Raw genomic sequence first — 10,642 nt, forward strand, 5'->3', positions numbered from 1 at the left:
CTCGGCTCTCTGGGCACAGCGGATCGGCCCAGCGGCCGGGGCAGAGCTTGCTGCCATCTGCTGCACCCGCCGTCCTTCTTTAATAAAGTGTAGCCAGCATTTTCACTCTGGTTTTTATCCATTGTTACCGTCAGCTGTGGCAGTCTCTAACTTGGCCAGGACGTCCGAATCCTCCCCTCGGACGTGGATTTTCACGTGCTCTAGTTAAAAACTTGGTCGGAGCTTGAAGCCCTAACCCTTCCTGCCCCCACCCCCATGAACCCTGCTCATTTGTATGTGTAATTTTCAGAACCACAGGATTTTAGTTTCGTTTTGGTTTGCGTTTTTGTTTTTGTTCTGTTTTGTTCTGTTTTAGTAATGTATGTACCACATTGTAGCAGCAATTTCTTTCCCCTCTGAACGTTCTCGACTTTGTGGGCCAAAAAATAGTTGCAAGGGACAGGAAGACCAAGCCTGTGCAAAAAAAAGGCTGTGTCTGGAGAGAGGGCATGAAAGTCAATGCTGGTTAAATGGGAGGGTGTCTTGGGACCACTCTTCAGCCTCCTCTATGAGCCAGCTGGGTTCCTATCCCAGGGGGCAGCTTCTCAAACCCGTCTTCCTGGGAAATGTGGGTTTTCTCACATTTCTTACTCTAAAAACAGGGGAAACAAGTTTTAATTAATAACGGAAACCTCCAAACCCTCCCATTTGCTGTAGGGTTGGATACTTATTTATTTTCACAAAAGACAAACCAGCCTGACCTAAATTGCCTATCCTTTAACATGTTCATGTACCTTTTTTCTTTTTCTCTTCAAAGTGGAACAGGCCAGAAACTAGCAGACAAGAACAGAAATGGGACCCACTGCAATAGTTCCCTTGAAAGTGGTTCTTGAAAACACCTCTGTGACATTTTCATGCAAATGGATATGTTGGACAAACGGGAAATGCTTTGTAGTTTATATGAAAAATATGAGCAAATCCAGAGACTTCTAGGTGGTGGACCCCATTTTTTTCTACAAGTGTTAATGTTGTATTTGATATTATAAAAGAATGTGTCTACCATGAAAGAACATACAGCTATTTCTCTGCAGTGGGTGGGGAGGGAATGAGCAAAGGGGCACTATTCTGTATGGGTGCATATACCCTTACTCCAAGGGTGAATAAATAAAGTTGTGTTTGCTCAAATCTGTCCCTGGTCAGTCTGTTCTCAGTCGTACTGGGGAAACTGAGTCAGACAAATACAGTTTTTTGGTTTTTTTTTTTTTCCGTCTTACCTCTCAGTCTAAATGAGCAGGGATGTGGGACCAAGTTCATTACTTTTTTGCTTTTGGAATTTTGAGTTTCAGGTATTTGCTGAAAACTCTTCAACATTATACATGGGATGTCATGAGAACTTAAGATTGAGACAATAAAATTGTCTATTTTACTATAATAAGAATAAACTCTGAATGGGGGGGGAACTCCTGACAGGTAAGAGAAAGTAATATCTTACTTATTAAGTAATAATAAGTAATTACTTATTATTAAGAACTGCTCTTAGTTCTTAATGCCAATGTTCTGCCGGAGTTCTGCACTGCACTGTCAAGAAAAAGATAAATGACCCAGTGGGAATCTGAGACAGTGGAGGGAACACGGCTGCCTGACACCGTGGCGGTCCGTGCCTAAATCAATGGCAACTGAAGCCCTTTTCAGGGTCTCGTGCAGGGCCAAGCACCCAGTTAGCACTCAATAAATATTAATTGTGAATACAACCGTGAGTCTGCCGCTAGAATAATGTGGTGCGGTTTTCCCAGAAATGGACAAATTGGCTGGAGGAACAGAGCACCGGGGAAATGATTTAACGGATTGAGGGAGTGAAGAGGGGAGACCAAACCATTTGCAGCTGATCAGACAGGGATACGAGGCCGTGCAACCACTGCTTACAGACATCAGAAGACACAGATGCTGAAGGAGTGAGGGAACCGCTCGCTTCACTGTTGGACGGGAGGACTGTGGTTATTGGCACACACACGATTGTTATAGTTCTCTCTTAACTTATTTGTGTAACACGCCACTTCTAAGCAAGGCTTAGAAAATACTTTGGGGGGTGCCTGGGTGGCTCAGTGGGTTAAAGCCTCTGCCTTCGGCTCAGGTCATGATCCCAGGGTCCTGGGATCGAGCCCCGCATCGGGCTCTCTGCACAGCAGGGAGCCTGCCTCCCTCTCTCTGTGCCTGCTTCTCTGCCTACTTGTGATTTCTGTCTGTCAAATAAATAAATAAAATCTTAAAAAAAATAAAAAAGAGAATACTTTGGGATTTCAGACAACGATCAGCCCATAGTGAAAACCGATATAGCCAGGACCTCATGAGCTCTGGTCTGACCGCTTAAGGCGCCTCGAGAATCTGGATTCCCATCTCTGCCCATTCACCTTGGGTTTCTTTCCTCTCTTTGGGTCTCCTATCTCCTCTCCTATGTCTATACACAACAGACTTTTTCATATTTGGGACCATTTCCTTTCTTTTATCTTAGTACTTTCTTCTTCAGACCATACCCACTTTCCCTCCTTACAATACCAGGAAGGCTCCTCTGGGAAGCTTTAAAGAGACCGGCTCACCCTTATTCTCTGAGAACTGAAGCCTAGGCAACATGCCCCCGAGATGCCAGCGAGTCTGACGGTGACCTACTGCTCCTGAGTCGCTCCAACAGTGCAGAGATCTCCAAGACCCACCAGACAGTCTCAGCCAGAGCTACTTCTGGCCCAGAAAAAGCTAATGTAAACAGTTGATATTACCATCAAAGGTTACCTCCCACTTCCCTTCAGTGTGTCAACATAACCCACCAAGGCACTTAAGAGGAAGTGGTGACCACACTGTAGACATGAAGGGTGGGGACACGAGCTGAGAATGAAAAATGAAAAAGTATGATCATGATCATACTTCATATGCTGGGGTTCAGCAAATTAGTAGCATATACTTTCTTCAATATACAATCATGTCTCAATTATTGAGAGATTATCCCATCTCTCTAGGGAGTTTACTTTCCATTACCCTCTGCAGCTCTCATTATTACTATTTAAATGATTCCTGGCAGATCACCACAATTTTGAACCATGGGCTTTTCTGGACTTGGGAAAGAAAGAGATTTCTCTTCTTTTAAAAAGCTAACAAAACAAATGAACAACACAAAATAAACAGTCAACGATCACCACCACCTTGGGAAGGTTTGATGTCAATGAAAGCCTTCCAAGTGGTGTTCTACTTAGTTGCTTCAAAATGACCTGGACTGTCTAAAAATTGATTTCTGGGCCTCCTTGCTGACCTCCAGAGTCAGATTCTCTAGGGAGACATTTGTAAATAAGATAAATATCTGTCCTCCTCGGGCCTATATTCTGGTAGGAGAGAAAGATAAACAAGTAATTAGATAAATATTTAGCTACTGATAAGTGCTAGATAGAAAGATCAAGGCGGGTAGGGCCATAGTGAGTGAAGGACTCCAGTGGCCCTGTATTTATTAGGATGGCCGCTGCAGGACGGTCCTCCAAGGAAGTGACCTTGAAGAAGAAACTTGGCTTTGGCGTGAGCCACATGAATTTCTGAGGGGGAAGCATGCAGGCGGCAGAGGGAATAAGGGTGGGCATTGGAAAGGGCAGTGAGCTAGAGGGCTTGAGATACTGTGAATGGTAGGACATGGAAGGGGGCAGTAGGGCTGAGGTCAAGTTAAGCATGAGGCAGGATCTGCAGGGCCTTACAGGGCTTCATGAGACATTTTTGTTTTCTTGTAATCAAGATCTGCAGCCACGTTTAGGGACCACTGATGGTGATGTTAGAGTCATGGTGATCCTGTGCTTTTTTTTTTTTTTTTAATTTTTTAATTTTTTTATAAACATATATTGTATTTTTAGCCCCAGGGGTACAGGTCTGTGAATCACCAGGTTTACACACTTCACAGCACTCACCACAGCACATACCCCCCGCAATGTCCATAACCCCCCCCGACCCCCTCCTGCCAACCCTCAGTTTGTTTTGTGAGATTAAGAGTCTTATGCTTGGGGCGCCTGGGTGGCTCAGTGGGTTAGGCCGCTGCCTTCGGCTCCGGTCATGATCTCAGGGTCCTGGGATCGAGCCCCGCATCGGGCTCTCTGCTCGGCAGGGAGCCTGCTTCCCTCTCTCTCTCTCTCTCTGCCTGCCTCTCTATTTACTTGTGATCTCTCTCTGTCAAATAAATAAATAAAATATTAAAAAAAAAAAAAGAGTCTTATGCTTTGTCTCCCTCCCGATCCCATCTTGTTTCATTTATTCTCTTCTTACCCCCCAACTCCCGCCCATTGCATCTCCACTTCTTCATATCAGGGAGATCATATGCTTAGTGAAGTAAGTCAATCGGAGAAAGACAACTATCATATGATCCTGTGCTTTTTGAAGAACTATGCGACCGAAGGGGCGGGGCAGGAGCGTGGTCACTACAGGATGGGGGTAAGTGCACGGTTTCCATGTCAGTTCCATTAATAACTTGATTTGGGGGAGTCTGCCTTTACTTCAGGTGATGCTGTCAGAAGGAGCAGCACAGGAACGAGAGCGAGGAGATGCCACAGAAAAAGAAGGTGTGAAGGAGCTATGGTCTGAATGTGCTCCCCTAGAGGAGGGGGCCCTTGGGAAGTGATGAGGTCACCAGGATGGAGCCATCATGGTGGGGTGAGTGTTCTTATGAAACGACTCCACAGACATCCCCAGCTCTCCTCCAGGGTGAGGACACAGTCTGCAACCCAGAAGAGGGCTCCATCCTATCATGATGATGGCCTGATCTTAGACTTCCAACCTCTAGAACTGTGAGCATACTTTTCTGTTGTTTATAAGCCACCAAGCCTGTGGCATTTTGTGGCAGCCACCCTAACGGACTAAGACAGACTGAGAGAACATTCCTAGCAGAGATGACTCCGTGAGCGTAAGCACAGATGCCAAAACCAACATGGCGTGCCTGGGCAGAAGCCTACTCTGGGAATTTTGCTGAAATGTAAGAAATAAGGAAATGTTGGTCCCCCAGCCCCCCATCCCACCCTCCGAAGGGAGAGTTTCATAATAATAGACTTTCTTAGGAGACTGGCAATGGCTTGACTTACTTCTTGTATGCGAAAAGCAAATAAATCATTGATTCCTTGCTTCCTTGAAAATGAAGTCAGTATTGTCTTTGACAAAGAGAAAGAGTTCTGTATTCCCAATCAAACTTGTTGCAAAGTTGTTTTAGATGGTGGATACCGCTATTTAAAACCAATCTTCTGAACATGAGATGAAGGCAAAAACCCAACAGCAGCCTTATACAATTCCACTTATTACAATTGTGCATTTTGCTGACAAAGTCACAGACAGTAAAATTAAGGTAAGTGCAAACTGCCCGTTTTGATGGCAAGTAATATATTCTTTTTGCTCTGTTAGCAAAGACTTTAAAAGATGTTAGCAAGATTCCACCGTTTCATATGTTCTCCATAAACTAGGCACCAGGTATGGCTGTGGAATGGGACTAAATATAAGGAGTACACATACACACACACACACACACACACACACGTGCCATACACATAACACACGCACACATTGCATATACCACATAGAATATTTGTGTACCTTCATCAACTGTTCTTACAATGTTGCCATCTAAGTTAATTTCAGTAACTTGGTCACCCACCTATGGTTCTGGGTCAAAATACAAAATATACTTATTAAAGGACTTAGGTTGATAAGTCACAGCCAGAATAGAAACTACTCCTGAGAGAGCTGTTGCTTGGTCATGAGTAACTCAGCATTTCTCAAACCTTGTTCACCGGAACTCTGGTTCCAGAAGTTGATAACAGGCACCACCCCACCCCCCACCCCCCAGCGAAAAATGTAAAAAGCATTCAGTGATTCACACATGGGTAACATTATAATTTATATCCCTTTAAGGATCTGCAAAGTCTTGCATTGGAATATGAGGTAGTTTCGTATACCCTGACATTCCCCAAACTTACTTAAACACTTTCACGGGACATGTATTCATATAAGCTTCTATAATGTATTTTCCCCTCTCGTCTACCACATTTAGCACAAACAAGACCTCACATGGAAATAAATCTTAGCAGTCTCTTCCCTTGTATTTCATTCACAAAGGTCAGCTCCTTACCATCTTCAACTACATACGTACCACCACAGTCTGACGGTCTTCCCCACTTCAACATTTTAGCTTTGAGGAATTCAGAGAGGGACCTTCCTTGGCAGCTCAGTTGTTTCCAGATTAAAGGTGCTCATCATGGTCTGGATTCCAGGCTCTTCATATTCAGTCACCCTCTCTCCTTCCACTTCTAGATGCCATGACTGTCCTCAGCAAATGTCCTTGCCAGCCATGCTTATTTATTTATGGATAAGTTAGCTTCCTTCCTTCAGCCTCTGTGCCTTTGTCCACAACCTCTTCGCCACTGGAGCACTCTTGATGTTTCTCTCCAGTGGAAAAAGTCCCTGTTGGCCCCCCAAACCCCTTCATTCCCTTCTGTAGCACGAACAAGATCACTCCCTTCATGCACTCCTCACACTCGGAACCGGGCTGCTGCTCTCACTCTCGTGGGCAGTTTGGAAAGTCAAGAGTGTGGCTAAGAACAGCTCAGAATAGGAAAAGATTTACTTCCCCAGTCTGTCTCACCCAAGGTAGTCTGACTTTCCCACGTCTGTTCTAAAGTGTGAACTTGGACAAGATACTTCACCTCTCTTTGGTCCAGCTAAATTTTGGGAAGCAGAGGAGACTATATTATCCATCAAAAATGAGTTCATAGGGCAGATTTCATGTGTTTCTGCTTTGGGCTCTAACCGTGTTATCAGCACCCTGGTCACTCCTGGTATACCTTGAGGTCCATGTAGCAAATGCTCTGTTGCTTCCGCTGCCACCCATCCTGTGAGTTTTGTTTGCACGTGCACAGGCGATAACAAATATGTCACCATGGCCACCTGACCAACAGAGAATGGGAGATGCTGTCCATTGTAAAACACCTCAAATTTCACATATGCCAAAATGTAAAAGAAGGGGTGTTTTGGAGTAAATGAAATACTATACTATCCTCGTATTACAAATGAGATTCAAACAAGGTAAAATACTTTTTCTGCATTATAAGCTAAGGAGCAGAAAAGCCTGGTAATGTCTCAGAACTGATGTCGAAGCTTTCCTGGATGGCATGCTCCCTCTCTTCAATCGAATGCTGCCCAAATGGGTTAAATCAGTAACATCTACAGTGGCTTCTAGAACTATACTTGGGTTAGAGGAAGGTGGTTTTCTTTTTTCTTTTTTTTCCATTTTTTAAAATTTATTTTCAGCATAACAGTATTCATTGTTTTTGCACCACACCCAGTGCTCCATGCAATACGTGCCCTCTCTGTTACCCACCACCTGGTTCCCCAACCTCCCACCCCCCACCCCTTCAAAACCCTCAGGTTGTTTTTCAGAGTCCATAGTCTCTCATGGTTCATCTCCCCTTCCAATTTCCCTCAACTCCCTTCTCCTCTCCATCTCCCCATGTCCTCCATGTTCTTTGTTATGCTCCACAAATAAGTGAAACCATAAGATACTTGACTCTCTCTGCTTGACTTATTTCACTCAGCATAATCTCCTCCAGTCCCGTCCATGTTGCTACAAAAGTTGGGTATTCATCCTTTCTGATGGAGGCATAATACTCCATCGTGTATATGGACCACATCTTCCTTATCCATTCATCCGTCGAAGGGCATCTTGGTTCTTTCCACAGTTTGGCGACCGTAGACATTGCTGCAATAAACATTGGGGTACAGATGGCCCTTCTTTTCACTACATCTGTATCTTTGGAGTAAATACCCAATAGTGCAATTGCAGGGTCATAGGGAAGTTTTCTTTTTTTTTAAAGATTGTATTTATTTATTTGACAGACAGAGATCACAGGTAGGCAGAGAGGCAGGCAGAGAGAGAGGAAAGGAAGCAGGCTCCCCGCTGAGCAGAAAGCCAGATGCAGGACTCGATCCCAGAATCCCGGGATCACGACCTGAGCCAAAGGCAGAGGCTTTAACCCACTGAAACACCCAGGCGCCCCAGGAAGGCAGTTTTCAAGGGGTGATTTTCTCCTAGTGATATTACTGGCCCGCCACGACCTCCAGGACTTAGCATCAGGAGCTCTAAGGCAAATACCTTACAGGCAAGCGGCTCTCGTTCTCTGGCTTCAGGTGAGGAAGCCAGCCTCTAAGAAGAGCCTCTGCTGCACATCTGGCAATTTATGGAGGGAATTTATGGAGAAGAATAGAGTCGATCCATCCATCCACCCGCTTGTCCAGCCCTTGTATGTGCACTAGACTCAGAATTTCAGGATAGGGAAAGTAGTTGAGGGAGTCTTGCGGGGGCTCAGTTAGTGTATTCTTATTGGGAGGTAGTTTGCATCGTGGCTAACACCCCAACTTCGGACCCAGTTGCCGTCCTGACTGAACCATTTACCAGCCTTGGACAAGGACCTTTCTGTGCTCAGTTTCCTCATTTGTGATATTAGAAAAATGAATTGGCTGTCTCATTAAATGAGATAATGCACATATAGTATTAGCAGAATGGCCGGCACAGGGTAAGGACGCAGTAATTGATTGCTGTTATAATTTTTAATGAGTTAAAAAATGTAAGTATAGTAGACACAAACAGAAGGCAGAATTCAAAAGGAGTGGAAGAGGCTCTACTATTCCTTCCTTCTTGCCCGATTCCCTGGAAATTCACTGAAAATGATAGCAGCCCTGTTTTGAAAAATGCAATCTAATTTGCATCTGCTGGGCTTTCCATTTCCTGATGCCCTTCTTTTTTGCTTATCAAGTGTCTATTTCTGTAGAGTTGGTAGATCAGCCTTTACCCTGGGTGTTTGTGATAATGCTTTGTTGTCCTCCTTCTTAGCAATCATTTATATTTCGGAGTCAACAAATGCTAAGTGAACTATTGCAGGCTGACTCCTCACCTAATGGTCTTGCTGTTGGGACTATTTTAGTGAAAAGAAGCCGGCAAACTCCAACGACCAAGAGCCTGTCCTGTCTGTGTGTGTTTGTACCAAACGGCTGTCAGTCTGGAGCCACTCTCTGTGTTGTGGCCTTTCTTTTTCTCCATGGAGAGAAGTGATTTTTTCTTTCACCTCTCACAATCTCAGGGAAGGTCTTAGAAAATACAGATTTCGAGGCTTATTCATCTACTTACCGATCAGGAAACGTTATGAGAAGTTTTTTTTTGTTTTTGTTTTTCTTTTCACATACTGTGCATCTCATGGGATGGAAATGCACAGAGCAGGTATTGTAAAATAATGTAAAAATCAGGAGGCTGTATTGAGTGCTAAGTGTTGGAATGCATCATCTCAGTAAATCTTCATAAGGCCTGTGTGGGGGGGATTATTATAGTTGAGATATTTTATCATTTTCATGTATTTTAAATTTATTTTGAGTGTATTTTATGATTTACCTTTATAAAGAGTTATCACCATAACTATCGTAATATGTGAGGAAATATGGAGACTCAGGAGGTCTTCTAAATTGCCTCAGGTCACGAAGCCAGCATTTGAATCCAGGCCCTCTGACTCCAAAGCCTGCCTTCTTGCTTCTTTGTACTGCAAACGTTAAGGGTTTTTCTAGCTCTAAAATAAGATTCTATGTTGCTAACTCATTTAAATGCTATTCTTTATTTGGGTTTTAAAATGTTTAGTGAAAAAAAAAAACATGTTATAATTTAGGGGAACAGCTGTATACTTCATTTCTCTTTTGTAGCCTGGATAACGGAGCGCACTTTATAAGTACAATCACGCTCTTTATTCTTCCCTTGGAAGAACTGGGTAAGTGGCTCTTTGCAAAGCAACGGAGAAGAAATGTATTATCCCCCAATTGGGTGAAATGCATGCCATTAGAAGGAATAAGATCCATAATCTAAGTCGTTCTCTCTCCATGGTAAAATGTTCTTGTGCCTTAATTAAGGAAGAGAGAACATGAGAGTTCAATAAGAGTCAAAGTCTGTCCTGTCGTGAGGTGTCTTAATGGATTTTCACACCTGATTTCCATCTGTAGATGTAATCAGTAAGAATGGAAGAGGTCTGAGGAGAGAGCTCTTACGGAGTTCAAGGAAGCAACGCTCCAGATATTGTAGTTAGAGATGAGGTTTACAAGAACAAATCGATGTTTTTTTCATCATTTCTACCAGGAGTATTAATCAATATGATCAATATGACTACTTAAGAAACAATGTTTTGACACAAACATTGGAAAGGATGAGTGGTAGTGAATACTCTATTATATGTTAACTAGCTCTGGACTTGGAAGAGGCAATGTCACAGTCAATGTGATATATAGCCACCATAATCATTATATGGTGTTTTGAGGCCAATTTGTGCATGTGTGGCAATTAAAAATGATACAAAATTGATTCTCTAAAGCAACCCTTCTAGAAATGATACATTAGAGCTTGGGTTGTTGGAAACCCATATTGTCAATGCATTTATCTTCCCGCTTGCTAAGGAGTCACTTGTACATTGTATTTGATCTTAATTTAAAAAAAGCCTTTTTTTTCCCCTACAACCAGTTGAAAGAATTTATTCAGCAAATATTAATTGCTAAGTTCTGTATGAGGCAGAGCCTGTAACTGGCCCAGAGGCGAATAAGAATGACTCATAATTTCATGGAATTTATAACATAG

The 10,642-nt window shown here is 43.3% G+C and overlaps 1 protein-coding gene across 1 annotated transcript in view; it reads left to right on the forward strand.

Moving 5' to 3' along the window:
- The window catches only part of RUNX1T1 (RUNX1 partner transcriptional co-repressor 1), a 132,819-nt gene extending 131,731 nt beyond the window's left edge, over positions 1-1,088 (forward strand). Inside the window, 1 exon segment of the mRNA XM_046023573.1 lies at positions 1-1,088. This exon segment is cut by the window's left edge and continues 4,499 nt beyond it. The gene's annotated coding sequence lies outside the window, so the exon portion shown is untranslated.
- The last annotated feature ends 9,554 nt before the right edge of the window (positions 1,089-10,642 follow it).

The sequence above is a fragment of the Meles meles genome, chromosome 1 (assembly GCF_922984935.1).
Source record: "Meles meles chromosome 1, mMelMel3.1 paternal haplotype, whole genome shotgun sequence".
Taxonomy (NCBI): Eukaryota; Metazoa; Chordata; class Mammalia; order Carnivora; family Mustelidae; genus Meles; species Meles meles.